This window comes from Melanotaenia boesemani, chromosome 4 (assembly GCF_017639745.1).
Source record: "Melanotaenia boesemani isolate fMelBoe1 chromosome 4, fMelBoe1.pri, whole genome shotgun sequence".
NCBI lineage: Eukaryota > Metazoa > Chordata > Actinopteri > Atheriniformes > Melanotaeniidae > Melanotaenia > Melanotaenia boesemani.
The window spans coordinates 6,443,080-6,453,130 of record NC_055685.1 but is presented as its reverse complement, the minus strand read 5'-3'; the positions used below and the strand labels follow the sequence as shown (position 1 = coordinate 6,453,130).

Genomic DNA, 10,051 nt, shown 5'->3' with positions numbered 1-10,051 from the left:
CTAACCAGCTTTCTGGTAAACACAGGAAATTAAGTTCTTTGCTTTATAATAAATAATTTTTATTTTTTAAATAATATTTACAAAATTAAATCAAACTTAATTGTTAAATGCTTAGAAGAAATCTCATAAAAAGAGCAAAGAACAGAGGTCCAGCACATCTTTACAGAGATGATTATAAATTAGATGTAAACAAGTATGTCTAATACATCTTACAGCACTGCGACCTTTCTATAAATAAAATGAAATGACTGAATTTTCCATCATCATTTCACTTATTTATCTAAAATGAATGATCTACTGGGTAATAAACACTGGTCTCTTTCAGGCACTGATTTTAGAAAGCAGTTTAACTGGAGAGGTCTTCCAGGCTAATGAAATGATGTGACAGTCAACAGAAAACTGGGAAATGGGCTGATTAAACTGGAACCAATTCAATGGCACAAGATATGAAAATCACAGCAGGAAATGAGGGAGAGCCACAGGCTTTCCTTAAGTTAATGCTCTGGAAAATATAACTGACTTCATCAACAGTAATGATAATCTTATTTTCATTAGCTGGAATAACAGTTTTAAACAGATCAGCACATTTGTCAGAGTTAGAAACTCCTTTAAAACAAGAGAAAAAAATCATTTAGGTTCATAGAAACTCAAGTTTTCTGTCTGTTGTAATTTATTTCCAGTCCCAGAGTCTTTCTGGGTTCTCAACCTGAAGGAAATAGTCCACCTGTGAGAGGAGTTTCCTCCTAAAACCTTTACTGGTGTTTTATTAAATACATACTTTAAAAGCTGCTGCATGTGGCATGTTTGATATTATTACAACTTCTTCTTTTAGACATGAAATGATATTAACATGACTAATAGAGAGACATGCAGACCTGTTTCGGTTACAAATACAGTATGTAAACCATCAAATTCTGAAATAAACCGAAAGCCAATGCAGTGCATTAACATTGGAGCCACAAGAGAAAACTTTGAGGATTTCGTCAGAAGCCTGGCAGCAGCATTTAGACCACCTTGTAACCATCCTAAAGAGGTTTTCTAAGATAGGGATATAGTCCATTGCAATAATCCAATCATGATGAAATAAAAGCATGAATAATGATTTCCAATTACTGATGTGACACAATGAAGCTTACTTTGGCAATATTTCTCAGATAATAAAAACAGGAATGAACTAGAGACTTGACATGTGCATTCAAAGTAAAACCAGAATCATTGGTTAGGCCAAGGTCCCTAAAAGAGGATTTAGCCAAAGACCCAATAGATCTAAGTGTCTACTTTATCCCAGACAAAGCAAATACAATAAAAACAGCAGAGGCCCCAAGAACCTTGTGTTCCACCTAAATGGACTGGATAAGGGGGAGATCTGTACTTAGAAGTAGCTACAAAAAACAGTCTGTCTGACCAATCCAAGGCAGATCCTCATAGACCATCCCAGCACCTCAGCCTATTGAACAGAATGTGATGTTCAGTTGTATTGATGGCTGCGGTAAGTCCAACATAAGCAGCACAGAACAATTACCCTTGTCACTCTGCATCAAAATGTAAGTTGATACTCTCAGAAGAGCCGTCTCAGTTGAATGAGATCTACGAAACATGACTGAAAATGGTCAAGAATGCTGTGCTGATCCAGAGCAGCAGTTTACTCATTGACCACAACCTTCTCTAAAATCTTAGCAATAAATAGAAGCTTGGAGATTGGTCTTTATACCATGGTCTGGGTGAATACTCAATTCTGATTGGCTGTAGGGTGTCCATTAAAAAATGATAATGGACACCTATAAAAGAAGCTCCGGTCAAATAGCCTTATTGCTGTAAATTATTGCACTGACTAAACGCCAGTTGGTAACCGTAGCAACAGAAACTCAGACACTGGGCTGGAGACACGCCAGATCATTTCTGTGATGGCGCATTGCTGTGAAAGCAGCCTGCAGGCTTATTGGGCTCTGTCAGTCCAGGAGAGATGAGAATGGAGCAACAATTTGTTGTCCCGCAACGTCCCAACCAGCAGTGGTCAGCGTCCACAAACGTTAAATCTCCATCCTTCACATGCCACTATGGACATGCCAGTATCTTTATGAAATGTCATGATCAACGGCAATGTTGCATTTAATTTTACATAGGTCACTGCCTCTCTTTCTTTTTTGATTACCTTACTTGCTTGCTTGATACCAGAGTGAATGGTGGATAATATTCTAAAAACAATTTAGGATAGACTAACTTGCTTGAAACAGATTTAATGATCAGAGTGAATGGTATGGGGTGCCAAGTGTAAAAATTCAGTATAAAAGTTGTAGCTGACACATTTTCATTATTTATCTCACTTTTCTCACATTTAGCACATTTTTCCTACATTTTCCTACATTTAACATAACTTTTAACCACATGTATAATGGTCAAATAGAACATCTAAATCTAAATTTTAAATCTAAATCTAAATGCTATATGTTAAATCTAAATGTTATATGTTATATCTAAATGTTAAATCTTATATTTAAATCTTAAATGATAAATGTATATGTTGAATCTTAAATCTAAAAGTTAAATCTTATATCTAAATGTTAAATCTAAATCTAAATGTTTAAATCTAAATTTAAATGTTATATGTTAAATCTAAATGTTTAAATCTAAATCTAAACATTATATGTTAAATCTAAATGTTTAAATCTAAATCTAAATGTTATATGTTATATCTAAATGTTAAATCTAAATCTAAATGTTTAAATCTAAATCTAAATGTTATATGTTAAATCTAAATGTTAAATCTTATATCTAAATGTTAAATCTTATATCTGAATGTTAAATCTTATATCTAAATGTTAAATCTTATATCTAAATCTAAATGTTTAACCTAAATGTTTCGAATATATGCTAATTAACCCCGCCCCTTTTAACCTCAACCAATACGCTAGTAGGGAAACACTCGCTCGCACGCACACACACACACACAGGTCTTTACTGTGAATGTCTTTCTGCATTTACGAGCTGCACTTCAAAGTACACTTCCAACCAACCACTCACACCATTAATGGTAAGATGCATATATTTATTTTTAACTTTCTAAACAACATTTTGCGGAGTTGTCAGAGCTTGACAACGCGTCACAACAAAATAGTCCACTCAGCTGCTTCTTGTGAATAACTTAGGATTTTATTGGTGAAAAACATTAACAAAATAATAATTGATTTAATATTTATTTCTATCGTAAGTGACCATGGTATAAGCGGGATAATGCCCCTCGAGGTGTCCATTAACATAAATGAATGGACTTCGCGGGAGCAACCATTCACGTCGCCGCATCGTCCATTAATTTATGATAATGGATGCCTCGATGTAAGACATTTTTTTTAACAAAGATGTGGGTAGAATATCCATACAGCAAGAAGAGGCTTTCATTGTACCAATAAGCTTGGCTAGCTTGGGTAAAGTTACTGATGCAAAACTGTCCAAGATAACAGGCCGAACTGGAGTGGGAACTATCAACACAGATGCTAAGGAAGAGATATTATTCATTACATTTCTAGTCTTATCAACAAAAAAGGAAACAACTTATTGTTAACTCTGCTCTTTGAAACTAGAAAAATATGTAGCCCTCGCTTCCTTAACTGTGTTATTTAAGGGATGCTAAGAGATCCTTTAAGTGCAATAAGTGAACTTGTAAATGAGTTTTCGTCCATATATGTTCGCTTTTTCTGCAGGAATGCTTTAAACAGAGTATATCATCATTTATCCATGGCAAGGACTGTAAAACTGGTATTGATTTTGTTTTAAGAAAGCAGATATGATCTAAAACAGAAAGGCACTGTTCATTAAACTGATCTGTTATGATATATACATCATTTAAAAGGGATAAAAATAAATTAAAAGCATTAGAAAACAGCTTCACAGCAATAAGGTCATAGGTTCGAGCCTTGGCTCAGGGGAGGTTTGAACAGTGGCCTTTTTGTGTGGAGTTTGCATGTTCTCCCCATGTATGTGTGGGTTCTCTCAGGGTACTCCGGTTTCCTCCAACCGTCCAAAGACATGCATGTTAGGTTAATTGGTCACTTATAATTCTCCCTTGGAGTGAATGTGATGGACTGGTGACCTGTCCAGGGTGTATCTGCCTCTCACCTTCTAAATGCTGGAATAGGCTCCAGCTGACCCACAACCCTTCATTGGACAAAGCGGTATAGATAATGGGTAGATGGATGGATGGATGGATGGACGGACGGACGGACGGACGGACGGACGGATGATTTATTGTTGTCCAGTCCGGTCTCGGTAAGGATTGCCACACAGCTGTCAGTCTTATGTCAGACGATCATCAGACAAATTTTGTCCAGTTTGTTGGTGAGAGACCTGGCGTTGTTGAGGAGGAGACTGGGCAAAGCTGGTCTGTGTGGTCTATGCGGCCTGGTCCGCTTGCCCTGCTTTTGTTTATGTTGTCTTGGAAACACGAATAGAAACATCAAAACAAACGTAAATAAGTGAGAGCCTGGAGCCGCAGCATGTGCCTGTGCTGCCATCTGACATGATAGATGATTTATCGGATCACCAGAAACCAAGAACTGCTTTATCAGAGCTCGGACTGAAATTCTCTGATTGAAGATTGTAGAGCAGTACAATGGTATTCTTTTTCTTTTTCTTGGAGTGAATCAGAGTAGTTCTCAGTCAGTCTGAGTCTGTTATGGTGACAACAGGAAAATAATGGCAATGCAACGTTAAAAGTGGAGCTTAAGACTTCCGGTGACACCACAGTGGGAGGAATAGCTTAACTAATCTGCTGTGGGTAACATCCCTTTAAAATCCAGCCATCTCTCAACTTCGACACCTGACAGACACAGCGAAACAACTCAAAGACTGTAATGTCTGTGCCTAAAAGAGACACAGAAAAGAGACGCAAACTCCCAACAAAAGAAGAGAAAAGAGTTAATGTCTGCGGATCACCCCATGAGGAAGAAACATACACTGACAGCATTGTGGAGATACTCACGGAACTTAGAAATCTCAGGAAGGAACATATAAATGCTTTTTAGTAGACCAAGGCTTCGCTATCTAGAGTTGAATCCACTCTACATGATTTACTGGAGTGCACCTCCAAACTAGAACAATAGATTGCAGAAGTTGATCTCAGAGTGAGTGACACAGAAGACAAAACCCTTCGACATGAGAGAGCTATACGCCACCTGCTTCATAGAGAAGCCAAGCTAACAGCCCAGTGTGAAGACCTCGAGTCCAGAGCAAGGAGGAATAATTTACGCATATTTGGAGTAAAGGAAGGGGAAAAAAAGGACAAAATGGTGAACAACATAAATAAGCTAATGCGCTCCTCCCTTGGCTTACTGGACAACCTAGATGTGAGAGGGCGCACCGCTCACTGACCATGAACCCCCAAAACTCCAACCCTCTAAGGTCCATAGTGTGATTCTCTGACTACAGACTAAAAGACAAGATTCTCCAACTAGCAAGGAAGAGACGTAAGGTGACAAAACAAGATCAGCAGATCTTTTTTGACCAGGACTACACCACAGAAGTGCAGAAGAAACGTAAACAGGTGCGGGAGGTGATTAACTAACTGTGGGAGAACAAGGTGAAAGCCCAGTCTCCATTCCCTGCCCAGCTGAAAATTCACTCCGGTGTAATAACCTTTGTGATCCTCATGGATGCAGCCCAGATCCTCAGAGAGATGGGAATTAATGTAAAGATAGAAGAACGAGAGAATCTTTAAAAGGTACTGATGCGTGACCACTGGTTCATGGCACAAACTTTAAAGCCATCAGAACTTATGATGACCAACGCCGATTTGGAGGTCTTTGTTTAAGATGAGAAATAATTTACACGCAATGAAATGTAAGTAGTCTTACAATATTTCATAATCCTACTGTGGACTTCAGTATGATAAGAATGAACAATTTTTTGTAGAATGACTGACAACCAGTAGTGTTACGACCCGACTCAGGGGTATGGAAGGGCGTAACAAAGAACACGGCGTGGACAGGTGGTAAGTTATAAGGAAAGCACATTTATTTACATTTTCCATGCAAAGTGATGGACAACCTGTAAAACAATATAAAGATGAACTGGGGTTAGCGGACCTGCAGAAAGAAACAAACTAAAACCTATACCAAATACTCACCGAGTGCACGCCAAAACACAACCGCCACTCGGTGAGGAAACTACAACCAAACAAAAGCAGCAGGCCCATAACTTAACGTGACCGTCGTCACAACACAATAAAATGCTAACCTAGCCCAGCCCTAAAACTTTCACCATAAAGTAAACTTAACCACAAGACTAAACACTGTAAGCACCCATTGTGGAAAAGGAGGTGGTTGCGACACACACACACCCGGTGCACAACATGAGGGGGAGAGAGGCCGAAGCCATTCTGGCTTCTCCCCCTCCAAACCTGCCTCGGCTGCAGCCTTTTCAGCCTGAGCTTCCCCATGAGCTGCAGCCTGACTGGTCCAGAGGAGTGCCAGTCACAAAGGGGCGGGGACAAAGACGCTGGCCTTAACCACTCAGGGCAGAGATCTGCAGCCCCTAATTAAACACAAACGGACACAGCTGTCTATAACAAGCAGGGGCCGTAACAGTAGGAATGTGTACCAACAAGACTGTTAACTTTGGAAGACTAGTTTAATTATTTAACACAATGGTGTCAATATGTTGATCTAGATTTAATTTCATATAATATTATGTTCTTTTGGTATTACTGATGAAAAAAAAAGAGAGAAAGAAAAGGCTGGTTAACTTAATTTTAAAGGATTAACAAAAACCGAAAGCATGAGATTCTTCCCTTCAGAGGGAACCTTACTCCACCTTCTTTTATTTTTTTCTAGCTCGCTTTTATTTCTTTTTAAAGGCCCACTTTTGACTCTCCTGTTTTATTTTATTAATGGTTGTTTGTCCCCTATGTGTTGGCCCTGTGATGGACCTATTAATGCTGGGATAGGGTCCAGCTTACCCGTGACCCTTAATTGCCTAAGCGGTTCAGAAAATGAATGAATGAATGAATATGTGTATATATATATATATATATATATATATATATATATATATATATATATATATATATATATAATGTGAATGACTGTCACATAGACTTAATAATGCTGAGTGATCACATCCCGGTCATTTTAAGCATTGATTTAGATAAAGAAATTTACTTTTAATACTGGAGACTAAATGTTTTCTTGTTGACCAATCCGGAAGTTTTGCACACCCTAAAAACATCACATAAAAGAATATTTTAAGATAAATGACACTGGAAACATAACACCAGCAGTTCTTTGGGTTGGAGCTAAGGCGGTAATTAGGGGGAAAATTAGCAAGTTAAAAACAAAATGACCAGAAAGAGCAAAGGAAAATAAAAAGACTAGAAATGGAACACAGCTACAGGCAGCCAAAGCACACTATTGGAACTTAAAAAAAACAAGAGCAGACCTGGGTAATATTCAGCTTTATTTGTTACCTGGGTAACATATAAAGCTGAAGAGCTGTACGATTGTCTAAACAACAGTATTACAAACTATGGAACAGAGCTAGTCGATTATTAGTGTTCCAGCTCTGTAAGGCCCAGGCTAATCATCTAGTTTCAAAAGTTAATCATCCTCAACATAATCAAAATGTTTAATGTCCGAAAGAAATAGCAGATGCTTTCGCATAATTCTATAAAAACCTTTACAGCAAACCGAAGACACAAATCGAAGCAGTCTTTTCTCATCAGCTTGCATTTGCCTCTTTTATCTGAAGATGAATCCCTCCAGATGACAGCAGCCATTACAGAAACAGAGGTGAAAGAAGCCATACCCTGAAACCCTGAAAAATAATAAATCTCCAGGGATGGATGGGATTCCCGGTGAAATGTATAAATGGGCTGTGGATGAACTTGCACTGACACTAACACAGGTTTTTAATTGTTCTTTCTAATAGGGACTTGCCAGTTTTATGGTTGGAGGCCGTCATTTCAGTGATCCATAAAGAGCATAAAGACCCAACTCTCTGTGAAAATTATAGGTCACTTAGTTTACTTAATAATGACCTAAAATTACTTACTAGTATCTTGGCAAATAGGGTGCAAAAAGTTATAACAAAACTGATCAACCCAGATCAGACAGGTATTAACCCCGGCAGACATGGAACCAAGAATTGTAAAAAAAACTAAATTAATTGGGATGCTACTATGGGGATAGCTCTGTAATTGCACATTTCTCATACTATTGTAATCAGTAAATTGTCTCTGAGAGAAGTAGTAGTATCATCTGTACTCCATCTACGAACGCGCAGGAGAAGAACCAAAAAAAGAAAGGTAAATAGATTATTATTACTCTTTAAGCATGTAGGAACAGAGTACCCACCTGAAGGGCACGTTTGGATTGATGGAAACTAATCAATTTTAAGGTTTTCTCCAACACAATATAAGAATAATGTTAAATATTATAAGCAATGCCAAAAATAAATAAATAAATAAAAGTAAACAACACTTCATCTTAATTGGTCTAGATGCCCATAAGGCCTTCAACACAGTAAATTGGCCATTTCTACAGAAAACCCTGTCTGCTATGGGATTCCATCAAAAGTTTGTTGAACAGGTTGGGTTTTTTTTATATAAACCCAAAATAATGGGTGAGAGTAAATGACTGCTGTTCAGATCTTTTTCCTTTGGAAAGGGGGGTACGACAAGGAGATTGTCTGAGTCCTCTACTATTTGCCATCAATATTGAACCTTTGGCAGCACTAATTAGGCTAATTGACAACAATAAGGGCGTGAAAGATGAGTGTCAGAATGAACATAAGGTCTCTCTGTACGCTGGCAACCTCCTAACATATATTAGTGACCTAGTTACCTCTGTCCCTGTATTAATAGAAAGTGTAAGAGATTATGGAGAATTATTGGGTTACCAAATCAGTCAATCAAAGTCTGAGGCTTTGATGTTAGTTGGACAATGGCCAGAAAAACTGGCAGAGAAATTTAAATTCCACTTTCCTACCCATGGTTTCAGGTATCTTGGAATTACAGTCAGCTCTGATGTATCACAGCTGTTCAAGCTGAACTACAGTAAACTACTAAATCAAATATAAAATGATCTAGTGAGATAGGAAATTCTTCCTCTGTCCCTGATAGGGTGAGTGGAAACTATAAGAATGGACATATTACCAAAACCGCTCTTTATGTTCCAATCCCCACGTCCACTTTTAAAACAATCAAAAAATGGCTCTCCAAATTTATATGGGCAAATAAAAAACCTAGAATTAAATTTGAAAAGCTTTTAAGTACATAAGAAAAGGGGGGTCTGAATTTCTCTAACTTGAGAAAATTTTACTGGGCAGCTCAGCTCAGATCAATGGTTGACTGGATATCTCGGTATAAAGATACTCTGTGGGTTGAAAAGAAACAGGGTGACTTTCCAAATATGCAGTTAGACACAGCTCCATTTTTGAGCCAGGTGGCCTGGAGACTGAATAAAATAGGTAACTTATGGATTAAAAACACCTCAAAAACTTGGCCACAAGCGAGAAAATACCTCAGTCTCCCAATGTCAGTATCTAGAGTAGTGAGACTTGCACACAACAACAGCTTTGATATCTAAGCAAAATGGGAACTAAAGATGGTTGTTGATATTTCAGATGAAGACTGGACTTGCCCCTGTAAAGAGGGACATAAAATAACAAGAAGTCCCACATGGAAAGAGTATGAATGGAAAATAAAAATGAGATTCTTTAAGACACCTTTTGTGACCTCAAAATTTGGCAATTCTTCCAATCTGTGTTGAAGGAGGCACAAACAGAGGAGTTCCTCTGTTTGTGGCCGAACAAACAGTGAAACATTGTCTACTCCATTTGTATCCTTTATGAGCTGGATTATTGGGAGTAATTTCTTTTCAGTGCAATGGAATTACGTTTGAACATTTTGGATGATGATGTCTAGGAATTGCCCAGTGGAGCATGATTGTGTTGTATCACTGCACATTGGACTGTATAATTCATAACTATGTTGCTCAACTGAAATAAAGACAAGCTTAAAAAAAAAAAAAAAGAAAATAAGTAAAAGTGGAGCTTAATAAGT

The 10,051-nt window shown here is 37.8% G+C and overlaps 1 long non-coding RNA gene across 1 annotated transcript; it reads left to right on the top strand.

Annotated features, from left to right (window-relative positions):
* Positions 1-3,907: 3,907 nt before the first annotated feature.
* On the top strand, positions 3,908-9,686 carry LOC121638465. The gene is made up of 3 exons (XR_006010027.1): positions 3,908-4,071; positions 7,291-7,293; positions 9,676-9,686. It is a non-coding gene; the product is annotated as an uncharacterized LOC121638465 (long non-coding RNA).
* Positions 9,687-10,051: the final 365 nt, after the last annotated feature.